This window comes from Octodon degus, unplaced genomic scaffold (assembly GCF_000260255.1).
Source record: "Octodon degus isolate 3935 unplaced genomic scaffold, OctDeg1.0 scaffold00017, whole genome shotgun sequence".
NCBI lineage: Eukaryota > Metazoa > Chordata > Mammalia > Rodentia > Octodontidae > Octodon > Octodon degus.
In genome coordinates this window covers 22,079,145-22,091,480 of record NW_004524593.1, presented here as the reverse complement: position 1 = coordinate 22,091,480, position 12,336 = coordinate 22,079,145, and the positions used below count along the sequence as shown (strand labels likewise).

Genomic DNA, 12,336 nt, shown 5'->3' with positions numbered 1-12,336 from the left:
CACACAGGCACACGGCACCCCTGAGCACTCACACACAGCCACATGCCAGGCCTAATGCACTCAGATGCACGCTCACACCCTTCGTGTGTACATTCACCCTCACACACTCAGAAAACATGGCCTAATACAAACGCTCAGAAAAATCTAGGGTGCACACCACTAAGGTGCCAAGGAAGGCAAGCCCTGGTCGTGCCTCTTGGGGCCAAGCATGACTTGTAGAGGCCACAGGCCTCTCTCCTGTCTCCAGGTGCTGAAGCAGCAACCTTTACAGTGAGCCACAGAGCACTGGCTGCTCCCCCCTGGTGCTTCCTCTGCACCAGAGGCCTCGAGGCCAGGCTCTCCTGTGTGGAGGTCCAAGCCAGGGACGCAGGCGGGCCAGCCCTCCTGTGGCTTTGCTGAGACAGCCAGTAGTGGACAGGACAAAGGTGAGGGCCTCTGCTCTGGCTCCCTGAGAAGACTGGCAGAGATGTCGGCCATGCTGAGGACTTCATGTCTGACTAGCACCAGGGACGGGGTGCCTGGGATGGAAGGTGATGTCACTTTAACAACTTTGGCAAGTTTCAGTTACAAGATCCCAAAACCCTAAATCTCTTCTCTGTTACATTTTATGGTTTCCTACTTCCTGCTAGATACTTTCAAGCTCTTTATTTATTGTTTTAAACTTGGTAAAGTCATTTCTTTCATCTCCTGGGTCCAGTAACTCCAAAATCTGATCTCTGTAGTGACCTGCTTCTGGCGTTGTCTGGTGGTTCTGTCGGTTCTGCACACAGCGCCTGTGTTCTGGGCGTCTTGGCATCTTCACGTGCGCGCTGCTCATTGCTTTTCAAAGAGAATCTGCAACTGAGCATGAATAAGTTCCTCTACCACAGAGCCTTGTCCTTTTCTTCTGCCAGGTACCTAATATACTTCCAGGCGAGAGCTATACAAACCCAGGCTTGAGGTTTGAGGGTTCACTCAGACTATATGTGCCCAGGTGTAAGTCTCTACAGTGTTTATAGTCAGCGGCCACCTCAAGGGTACCTGCGTATCACCACCACCACCACCACCACCATCATTTGCTCCTTTCCTGGTCTGCTCAGAATAGCCATTCCTGCCCTACCTAACTTGAGAGGGAAAAATGTGAGTTGAGCTCTAGGTCAGCCCTGAATATATGTCTATTTGGGTTCCAACTGAATTCAGGAGCATATGCCACAAAACCCTCCAGCCATGGCTCCTTGGGCCTCAAATTCTGTCTCCTTTGTGCCACTGAGCCACTAACTAAAGGTGTAAGTGAGCCACACAGGTAGTCACTATCACCTGTGAACTTCCTGGGAATTTCTCTATTACGTTTTTCAGAACTTCAATATATTTTAAGTAATATTTAAATGAGAATTTTATTCAGCATTTAATAATTGTTTTTAACAAGAAAGTAGATCTTAATAACCTAGACCACAGTGACCAGAAACAGACTGTAAGAGAGTGGCCGCACTTTGAGAGCTGCGTGGGACATCTGCTACCAGAGTGGCTGGAGGCCACGTGTCCCTGAGGCCTGCAAGGCTCACCCAGGAGCTCCACGGATCCGTCATGTGCTCGCTAAGCATCGTACCTGAAGCCCTTGACTGTGCTGCCAGAAACAATTTCTAGGCAGAGACTCTGGGAAAGTGACTAGAGTGAAGTCCAGAAAGGCTGTTACCCGTGGCACCTTCGCACGGCACCTCTCCCATAGTGTTGTGTCTGGGTCTCCCACAGCGACACTGAGTCATTTCCCAACAGCAGATATTCTGGAGGGCATCCTGCAGCCCTTTGCAAAGTGGCCCACTTTAGAGCAACTCATCTGCCCAAGGCTTTTCCCAGAGCGCTCTCCGATGCCAACAGCCCACTCTGACGCGCTGGCGAGCTACGCGTGGAGCGCGCAGGCACCTTCATCTCACCTCACCAGGAGAAACTGCAGAGTTGAGTGGCTCCTTTAAAATGAACACATTTTAATGCTTGCCCCTTTTCCATTTCTCAGGTCAAAACGACAGTCCCTGAACGAGGGGAGCTCCAAGGAGCGCTGGCAGGCCAATGGATGAAATCACAGGGCCGCTTCCTGAAAGCAGGACCGAGCAGCATGCAGCTTTCTAACTGAACCCCACTTGGCTCTACCGTGCACGGGGTCACTGCACGTATGACTCACGCTCCCCTTAGAGCTTTCCCATCTCTTCGTAAGAGGCAGAAGAATTTATAGAGGCAAAATAGGCAAGGACGTTTTTTAGAGGATATGCGATGCCGTTCATCCATAATGACATCTCGGAGGTTATTTTGTCCTCCCTGGTCTCATATAAGTCATGTTGATGTAGTGAAATTTTTGTAAAATTCATAACCAAAATGTTATATTGTACAAAAAAAAAAAAGCCTAAGTACTTCCAGCCGAAGTCCTAATGAAACCCGTTTTAGCTTAACATCCACCATGACCAATGGAAATGCTCCTCTCGAGAAGGCTGAGATTTTATTAGTCCTGATCCTGGAAGCATCTCCTCACCCTTGCTTTAAGGTACCTCTGTGATTACTGTTTGAAAATTCAGTCCCAAACATGTAAAAAATAGTGCTTTTTGTACCATAAAACACTCAGCTTTTTAATCCATTTCAGTTCTTCTTTCTAACTAGGGCGTTAGATGATAGATCTCATCAATATGCCATATTAAAAAACAAGAAACTGAGTTTCTTTTGATTTACCTCCTACCACCAGGCATTTTTTGAGAAGCATATTTTTACAGAGCACATCAGGATCATAAATGTGTTAATGCATAAAACATCCCATCATTCTTGCTATCTCCTCCAGAGAAGGAAACAGTGATAGAGCGAGATTAATGGGTGGACAAAAGCCGTCCAGGAAATGAGCAGCGGGTCTGGGATTGCACTCGGAGTTCCTGCCACCCACTGTGACACCGCTGTGACACTCCCCCAGCTCCCAGGTGCCATGAAAAGTGCCGGGCGGATTGGGGAGGGGAGGGGTCTGCCGACCCACGCTGGCGGGGTTTGCTGTGCAAGGGACCACAGAGACACAACTGTAGACGCAGAGAGGAGCCTGGTTCCATTCCAAGGCGCACACAAGTTTCCTGCTGGGTCAAAGAAGCTGTGCAGCAAAGGAATCTGAGGCTGGAACCAGAGAAGTGCTGAGGCCGCTGGACTGCAGACCCTCAAGGCATTCCCGGCTCTGCAGCTCCGCCAGGGGCCCTGGGCAGCTCCCAGGCACCGCACCCCCCTCCTCTCCAGCTGTGCCTGGAGCCCAAGGGTGTGCTCTGCAGCCTCCGTGGCAGGTAGGACCGCTGGGATGGCAAGTCGTCGGAAGGTGAGTGTCCACAGATTCAGAAAGCCAATGTGCAGAAAAGGAAATACAAGTGGACATGGCGTGTCTGAATTATTGTTTCAGGCTTGAACTCCCCCAGAGAAGCCATGTGTGCATGCATCCAGTGTGAGCCAGAGGCTCTGTCTTATTTGTAGGCTCCTTGTTGAAGGCAGTGGTGTATTTCACAGTAGGAAGAAAGTCTTTGGGGCCAGAGAGATGCAGGTTCAGATCTCAGGTCTGCCACTGTCCCTGTGCCCCTTAAGGAGTGGCTTAAACGTCTCAAACCCAGCTCCCTTTCATAAGATAGGAATGCTCTCTCCCAGCCTAGTGGTGTTACGAAAGAAGGAAGGAGGGAAAGCAAGCTGATAGCTTCAGTCTGTATTGAGACCATGGTAAATAATTGTCATTCATAATGTGCCAGCTACAGTCACAAACGGAGCACACCGTGTAGAAATGTGTCCCCGCACACACCAAGAGGTGAGGCAGGTGGGCCACAAGGTGCCCGGCGCGGGCAGGAGGGCTCTCCTCAGTGCTTTGGTAGCCTGCCTCACCAGCTGCCACTGACCGTACCACATGCAGGACCGTCAACTGCCTGCAGCAGGTGGGACAGGGAAGGCCCTGGGCTCCGTCCAAGCAGACAGGGCTGTGGACACAAGGCCTGGGGACACCGTGCAGGCACCCAAGCCTGGGTGGGGAAGCGCTTGACAGACCCTCTGGCACAGACTGCTTCTCAGGAACTCAGTGAATCTGTCGTAAGCATCTTCCATGCATTACAGCAGCTGCAGAGAAAGATTTAAGAAGTGACATAAATCTCAAAGCCCCCGAACCCCAGAATCCAGTGAGTCCACGCCCACCCACGGAGAGCCTCCAGCTGCCCTTGGCCGAGGCGGCGGCAGGCAAACCTCTGGGTCCCTGTGGGCCGAGGCCAAAGGTCAGAAGGCCATCTCCAGGCTGCTGCGCCGTGCCTCTCTGTGCCTTTCAGGGCCAGGACTTGCCTGGCTCCTGCGAAAGCCCCTGGACTCAGGGCACTCTGCACGCCATGGGCACTGGAGACAGGGCGGGCCTCAGCTGCCACCTGAAGACCACGAGAGGGCCTAAGGAGAGACAGGAGAGGCCCATGTCCCTCCAAATCAAGCCGGACACACACACACACACACACACACACACACACACACACACACACTCAGGCACGTGCACACACACGCACTTTCAGCTGCTTCCTCTACTGTGACTCAGCTCATCCCAAGCCCTCGGGCCCAGGCCTGCGAGCTGGCATTTTCTCTCCACCACCCCCGCTGACTGCCCCTGCTATTTGGATGGATCAAGTGTCCAGTCTTCAAAAGCTCCAACTCCCCTCTATCTGGGGTCACATTTTAGTTATTCTCTGTACTAACAGTTGGAACTTCTCTGCAGCTGCACAGTCACGTCGCATTCTTTTTCCATCTGTCTACTAAGATTTTCTCCATTTTGTTTGGGGCCTTTTCGTGGAGTTGAATTGCTTATCTTTGTCAACTACAAGAGAAGCAGGGGGTTGGAAGGAGCAAGGCATTTGGGGAAGTGCAATCATTTGCTAAGCCTTACACTTTTAAAGTGATTAGCCAAGGCTTCAGAAATTTCTCAGTGACTGGAGTATGGAACCAAATAAAAAACCACAGAGATATTTGTAGCTTAAATGTTCTTTAAGTAACTGCATTATTACCACAGCTCCCCCGAGGCTTCCTCTTTTTGCAGATTGCACGTTGTCACCACTTCCTAAATAGCTGGCCTTATTAAAACACTACAGGCCTCTGTAAAACATATCTCAAGCTTTGAATAATCTAGCTTCTGTGTTGGAAGCGAGGCCTGATCTTGTTCCTACCAAGTGCTAGCTTGGGTTTTACCTCCTGAAGCAAAGTGAGCAAGTTGGAGAGGGAGTGTGGAGTGGGCTCTGTGTGCCCCATACCACGGTCCACAGGGGCGGCTGGAGCAGAGCTTGGGGATGGGGTGGTGAGACCGTGACACCCTCAGAAGGATTTCAGGAGTGCTCAGGGCTTGGGTGACTCAAAGGTTTGGAAGACAGAGAAGCCCTGAGTGCCAACCCCTCTCTGTCAGCCTCAGTGCTCTGCTCGTCTTTCCACTTCTCCACCATTCGCGTAAAACCCCATCATTCCTGGCAAGAGTGGAACAGCATCCATGGGCCAGCTGCGCTCCTGTGCTGCTACCTGCTTTCGTTGGCCTGCTAGCAGAGTGGTGGCCCAAGTGCCCAGCCCTGTCCCTGCTGCCTGATCACAGCTGGGGGCGCTGCAGGCTGGGATGATGCTGCTCCTTCCCTGGGGCGTGGGCCTACTGCCCTCTTCTGCCCCTTGAACAAAGCGTGCTCAGAGGGCAGAGAGGGTGTGAGGGTCCTCTGCCTCTGTGGCAGAGTGTTTTGCAGTAGGACCTTTTTCTTTACACTGTCTTAGTCCCAGTAGCCAAGCAGAGATGAGTCTCAGGTAGGTAAAAAACAACTCAAAGCACTTCTCTAGAGGCAAATACTATATGAGTAGAGATCCCAACAGAGCACTTCTGCCCAAGTGCTGGCCTAGGCCTCAGCTCCGAAATATGCTTGTTTAAACTCTTATCACCGCCTGATGACAATCCGTCCCGGCTTTTCTGGAAGGGTTGCAAGTCCGCCATTTCCTGCAATTCATCAAAACCGAGTTTCTAAACGGTTTTGACTTTCTTCAGAAATACGGTCATACATCACCATCATGGGAGTCCCCAGAGCCTCTCGTCCCAGTATGGCTGGGTCACCTCTCAGAGCCCTCCTGCTCACCAGAGGAAGCTGTAGCCTGCAGTGACCGCTGATGAGACCTGTCTAACCCAGGAGGGGTGGCTCTTTGTGATCCAGACTGCAGATAGGTTGAATGAGCTTAGCTCCCCCAAGAGCTAGAGCAAGAAAACATAAAACAAGCTCCCCCCCCCAAAAAAAAATAGTGCAGTGAGTATCTGAAAAGTCTGTGGTTTGACGGAGAAGAAACAAGGTTGCCTGGACCGGAAGCAGGAAAATGATAACGAGCAAGCAGAGCATGCTGGGAAGGGGAGCAAGAAGGGAACTCTGCGCTGGGAGGAATCTGGGCCGCAGGGCTCCGCCGGGCACCTGTCTGCGCCCAGGTGTCTCGCAGCACGGCTGCCATGCCATGCTCGGGGCTGGGAATCAGCAGACCCACAAAGTCTGCCTAGGAGCCCCGCTCTTTGTCTCCTCTGAGGCCAGGTGTGAGGTGAAGCAGCCGCTGTGATGAAGGGACGCTGTCTCCTGAGGCCACAACCACGGCCCACCTTGCCATCTTGTTCCGGCACCTCCCAGTACCCTTGGGGCTGCCCTGGAGCAACACACAATTCCACTGCCTGTGGGTCCCAAAGGCCTAAGTCCCAGTGAGCCCAAACCAAGAAGCCCCTACAGCTCCTTCATCCTTTCACCCACGCATCTCACGTTTCTCAGGCACGCATCATCATTCCACGTTTCTTTTGGGTGTGAAGTCAGAGGTCACGCTCACAGCTTGCTGGAGACGCATTCTAGGGCTCCCAGGTCAGGGCTGGCCCACTTGGCCCTGATCAGGCGCCGTGGCCAGTGCTCCTCTAACGCGCCTTCCACCCACAGGGCAGGGTGGCAGGCAGCCCTGAAGGGCTGGCGGCCGGGAGGCTCGGCTGTGCACTCCTTGCTGTCTAGTTGGAAGATGGAAAGTAGAGGAAAGAAGCACTTCTTCACAAGAGGAGGGCGGTTGGGAGACACCAGCTGGGAAGGAAGAAGCCTGGGAAACCCGCGCTCTGCTTCATTTCCATGCGCAGCCCGAGGCTATGGCCCTTGATTGGGGAATAGGAGGTGGCTTTGGATGCCGTCATTTCTGTACTGGAAGAGTTCTTCTTTGGTTATAGTTCTTCTTTTCATGTTATATGCAAATTAGCATGTTAAATATGCTTAATCTCATGTTTTTAAATTCATAGCTGAGTCAAATTGGGTGGTTACTAAGTGTACTTAGCCACAGTGCAATTGATCGTAATTACACTGGCTAACATTTAAGCTTCAAAGAGGAGCTGCAGCAGGACACACACCCATGCATGCGCAAGAACTGCTTCCTGCTAACATAAACTGGAAAATTTTAGGCAACAGAGAGAACCAATACGCTTCCTTATGAAAATCTGAGAGCTCTATGAAAATGAGGTGCCTGCGCTACTTCCGCTAGCTCCCCAATTGCGCTTTTCAGAGTTGCCATATTTCCTGTTTCCCTGGTTACGTGCTATTTCATAATTGTACAGATTGATCCATGTCCTGATTATTTCAGAGCAGGATTGAAAATTGGAGCAGCGTGAAGAGAGAGATGGAAACCTCGTAATTTATTCTTGTGAAATGCAGCTTCTTCCTGGTTGAACTTTCCCTGCCAGTGGGTTCCCTGTGAAGGCCGCTAGGCCTGGTCCCCAACTCTGTGGGAAGGGATCCCCGGTCACCACCAGACGCTTGCAGTTGAAACCACCTGATACATCAGAAAGCAAGCTCTGACTTGTTTAGTCCTGGGCTAGGAAAGGGGAAGCTGCCCTCAAGTAAACCAATTTCCAAAAAGCACCGCGCCTTCCTCTTGCAGCGGTTGGGCCCCAGCCCCAGGGACTTGTCCGCACAAGGGTGCTTGGGGAGACCACAGCACTTACCCTGGCCACACTCTGCTAGTGTTTCAGGTGGGCCTTATTTCAACAGGCAAGAAGTCAACTGTGAGAGGGTGGACCCAGCCAACAGAACTCTGATGGGGCGCCACCAAGGGGCCCGCAGGCTGGCCGGGGGAGCAGAGCGGTGAAGAGCGAGCTCTGCAGGCTGGATTTCGTTGGCTCAGCTGAGCACAAACAAAGGCCCTATAAATCAGTTGCATCCAGTGAACGAGTCACCTACCGGGTTAGCAGCGGGCGCAGCCTTCCCACTTCCTCTTAAGATGCCCCCAAACTGAAACGTGAAAACAAAAAGCATCTATTTTCCTGCTCAAACCAAGTCCATCTCTCCTCCGCCCACAGCGCGCACCGCAGGATGAGGCTTTGTTGTGAAGGCCGACCGCGGAGGTCGGGCCTGAGCTCTCCCCTTCTGCTCCCCTGGAGGAGTCGTGGCATGATCTTGGCGTCGTGGCCGCTTTACAGAGGCCCTGTTCATGCTCCAGCGCATAGCTGGTGCCACTGTATCTTCCCCAGTAACCTCCCAGCTTCCTGATGTTGATGCCCAGGGGTCTGCGTGGCGCTGGGTCCGAGGCTGAGGGGCAGGTCTTGGGCCTGCTGTGGCCCAGCTTGAGGACACTCCTCACCCTGTCACACCCCGAGGCTGGCGTACCGCGCATGCTGAATTGTGGGTGATGGCAGAGATGCTTACCCCCATTCCACAGGGCAGTACTGCCAGGCAGATGGGCATTCTGTCTTTGAGGGCGTATACACAACCTCAGATGAATGGCATGTACGCCTGTAATCCCAGCCCTCGGGATGCTGAGGCAGGAGGATCCCATGAGTTTGAGGCCAGCCTGGGCTGCAAATTGAGCTCAAGGACAACCTGAACTGTGACATCCTGTCTCAAAAGAAAAGACAAGGAGTTAGAATCGCCCTCCTCCACCAGATCTGTGCTGAACACCCCCACTGCTGCTCCCCCCTGTGCGCTGCAGGGTTCCAGGCCCCGGCTTCCAAGCCAGGCCCCCAAGAGCCTCCCACAGTCGCCCTGTCTTCCCTCTTGGAGCAGCCCTTACCCGTGCTCCGCAGCTCTCCCACCTCATTTTGCCATAAGGATGGAGAGTTTCGAGTGTTCCCTGGCTTCCTAGCGGGAAGGGTGCTGGGAACGGTAAAATCCGAGAGCAGGCGCTGGATGCCTCCTGCTCAGACACCACGGAGGTCTCCTGCTGCGCCGTCCAAGGCCGCGGTGCTCGTCTGAGTCCCTACCAAGGGCTCTCGGTGCTGGGTCCCGGCGTGAACCGCGCCCGCGCTGTGTGGGCTGGGAAGCCCGGCTGGGGCCTGCAGGAAAGGCGCCCCTACCCCGCGCCCCACGCCACCCACACACAACGTTCTTGTCTTGTTGCCACTTTCTTCTCCTCCTCCTCCCCCACTTGTCCTCACTGTAGAATCTGCTGCTGCAGGAGGCAGGCAGCTGCGACGGGCGCACACGGCCCGGAGTCGGGGACGCTGGGCGTCCTGCATTTTCAATTACTGAGGACTGAATGGATCCCGTGCTTTCCTCTCTTTTTTCTTCTGGAAGCAGCTCTACTTCCCATTTCCTCCTGGACACATCATCTTGATTTAGAACCCAGCCACCCTGGGCAGGAGGAGGTTTGAAACAAAGACGATGCTCCTGCCCTCAGCCATTTGTCCCCTTCCCCTGAGATCTTTCTAGAAGACGCTTCAGCCTTCATGAAGAACGCAGGGCCAAAGCGACCCTGCAGAGCCGACCCGGGAATCCCACAGCTTGCCCGCAGGGGCAGCGGCGCGTTGGGAGCTGGGCCCGGCGGTCTCCCCGCCCCCCGCAGGGCTACCTCCGCGCCGGCCCCTTCCGCACCTGCGCGCGGGGCTGAGGGCGGGGCCCGCCGCCCTGCGTCTGCTCTCACCTCTCTCCGTGGCGGATGCCTTGACTAGGGGCTGCTCAGTAGCTTCCGCCTGAAGAGCACCTGACAGGAGCACTCCTGACCCCTCTTGCTTAAGAAACAGAGGCGGAGTTGGCATCTCTTGTCCCTAGGTTCTGCAAGTGAACCTCTGTCCTGGGGATCCGAGGCCTGTAGATGGGACGTGTGTCAGCAGCTTAAAAACATTTTTGTTTGAGACACTGTGACAGTGCCGGACACAGTGTTGACTGCCTGGCCAGCGGGGGCAGCAAGGCCTGAGTTCACGGGTGGCCCCTAAGAAGCCCCTGCAGCACGGCAGCCCCTCGATCACACGTAGACGATGGCTCATTGCACTCGAGTGACGGTGACACCAGATCTGTGCCCTAGGCTGCTAGCATTTGGGTCCCTCAGAGGCCACAGAAGGAGGAGCCTGCCGTGTGCAGCCCGCGCCGCTAAAGTAAAGATTTTGTTTTAGTGCAAGAAACTGGTTTCCGGGGCTTCACAACCGTTGAAGTGCCCGGCCCTGAGCGCAGCGCGCAGCTCTGCACCGGACTGGCGCTGGGGCCATGGGCTGGGCTGATGTGGACGCCAGCGCCCACCAGCTTCACCAGGCTTCTTCCTGCTCCGCGCAGCTCCGCGCATCCTCAGCATCATCAGGTGGGTCTGGCATACACTAAAGCCCACCTCCCTGAGGGCGGCCAGAGGAATCCAGGACAGTCAGCTGAACCAGGACCTCTGAGAAGCCACAGGTGACTTTTTATTTACATATGGTCTCAGTTACTTTTCTCTTGTTGCTGGAACAAAACACCTGACACGACGACCATCAGCCACTGCATAAGCTGGTCTTCAGCCCTCTGCTCACCGGGAACAACTGTCCTCCAGTTGGCCCTAGGTTTCCTGACTGAAAACCCCTGCTTGTAAGGAAGAGCCGGTTTCACTCACGGCCAGTCAGAGAAGCTAAAACCTTCTCCCTGAAGAAGGCGATTGACTTGTGACTTTTCTGGGTGCTGAGACAAAATGTCCAGCACCCACAAGTTAGGGGACGAAGGATCATTTAGCTCACAGTGTGCAGGCCACAGTAGACCAGGTCCAAGGCAGGGCAGCGGGTGGAGGAGAAGCAGTAGCGAGCAGTAAGCCCCAAGCACTGACCAGCCGGCTTTCTGTCCAACTGACCCACCCTGAGGGTGGTGCACTTACACTCAGCAAGTTCTGCCCCTTATTCACACCCAGAGCCACTCCAGTCCAGTCAGTGGACTGATTTAGTGGCCACATGCCCGTGGTTCCAGCACCACACCCCCCAGATCCAGCCGCCTCTGAAAAGCACCCCCATGGCCACATGAGGCTTCGAGGGGATCTAGACACAGCCACGGCAGTGGTGACAGCGGTCTCCAGTGCACTGAGCTAAACCAGGTGAGCCATGCACCAAGCTGCTGAGAATTTCAGTGGACAAAGCAGAGTGACACACCTCTGGTCTCCTGGAAGATGCCTCCAGGAAACAGATTTAGCGAAGGCAGGCACAGCCCACGAGTGACTTCAGCGTCGGCGCATCACAGGCGAGCTGGTGCCCTGCTGTGTGCTTCTGGTGCCTCTACACTCGCACTTCTGCTCACGCGAGCAGAGGCCAGCAGCGGCTCTCACGGGCGGCTGCGAAGGTGTAGGCGGGAGCAGCTGACAGGAGAAGCCTTGTGGCGTGCTTATGCACGTGGCAACTGCTGCCAAGTCAGCAGCTCTTGGGGGAGCTGGCAAGATCTCCAGAGATTGTTCCGGAGGGCGGCTGAGCATCAGGGCCTGGTGCTGTCCGGCCCGGCCACGCCGACCTGCGAGCCACACGCCACCCGCTACCTAATCTTTCCGATCAACTCGATGTCTCCAGTGTTCTGTAACTCCTTAGCATGCCATGGAAACAGCTGTGAGACAGGAAAGCCTGTCAACCAAAGAACTCCACTTGTATAAAATGCAGGATTTGCACACTGTCTTGTGTGATATTTTTAAGTCATTTTTTTGGTAACCTGGAATCGAACTCAGGACCTTACATTTGCTAGCAGACACTGTGCCACTGAGCCATATCCCCGACTCTTTTTTTCAGGCTTGACAACTTAAGTTTTTCTTCATTGATAAAATGAAGCCCTGAAATATTTTTTTTTCCAGCAGTATTTCATTATACTTAGATTATACACCTCTTGACCCCTCATGACTAGGATAAAAGTTATAATGATAGGTTTTCAGAAATGTCTTCCAGTGGAGGAATTCTTCGAAATCTGCCTCACAGCCTGGCTGGACTCAAAGTGTAATCCTCTCTCAAGATTCCTAGTGTATGAAGAGTGTAGTGACCACAAAGTGCTGTGTCCGTGTTCACAGACTACCAGGTACGGTAATAAGAACGACGTCTACACAGCCTTTGTAGGAAAGGCTGACCAAGGAATCCCCCAGCTGCACCGCTGACGCTGCTAGGAAAGACGA

At 53.8% G+C, this 12,336-nt stretch overlaps 1 long non-coding RNA gene across 1 annotated transcript; it reads right to left on the bottom strand.

Annotated features, from left to right (window-relative positions):
• Positions 1-3,935: 3,935 nt before the first annotated feature.
• LOC111815495 lies at positions 3,936-8,784 on the bottom strand. The gene is made up of 3 exons (XR_002820171.1): positions 8,670-8,784; positions 8,205-8,255; positions 3,936-4,086 (listed from the first exon to the last, which is right to left on the bottom strand). It is a non-coding gene; the product is annotated as an uncharacterized LOC111815495 (long non-coding RNA).
• Positions 8,785-12,336: the final 3,552 nt, after the last annotated feature.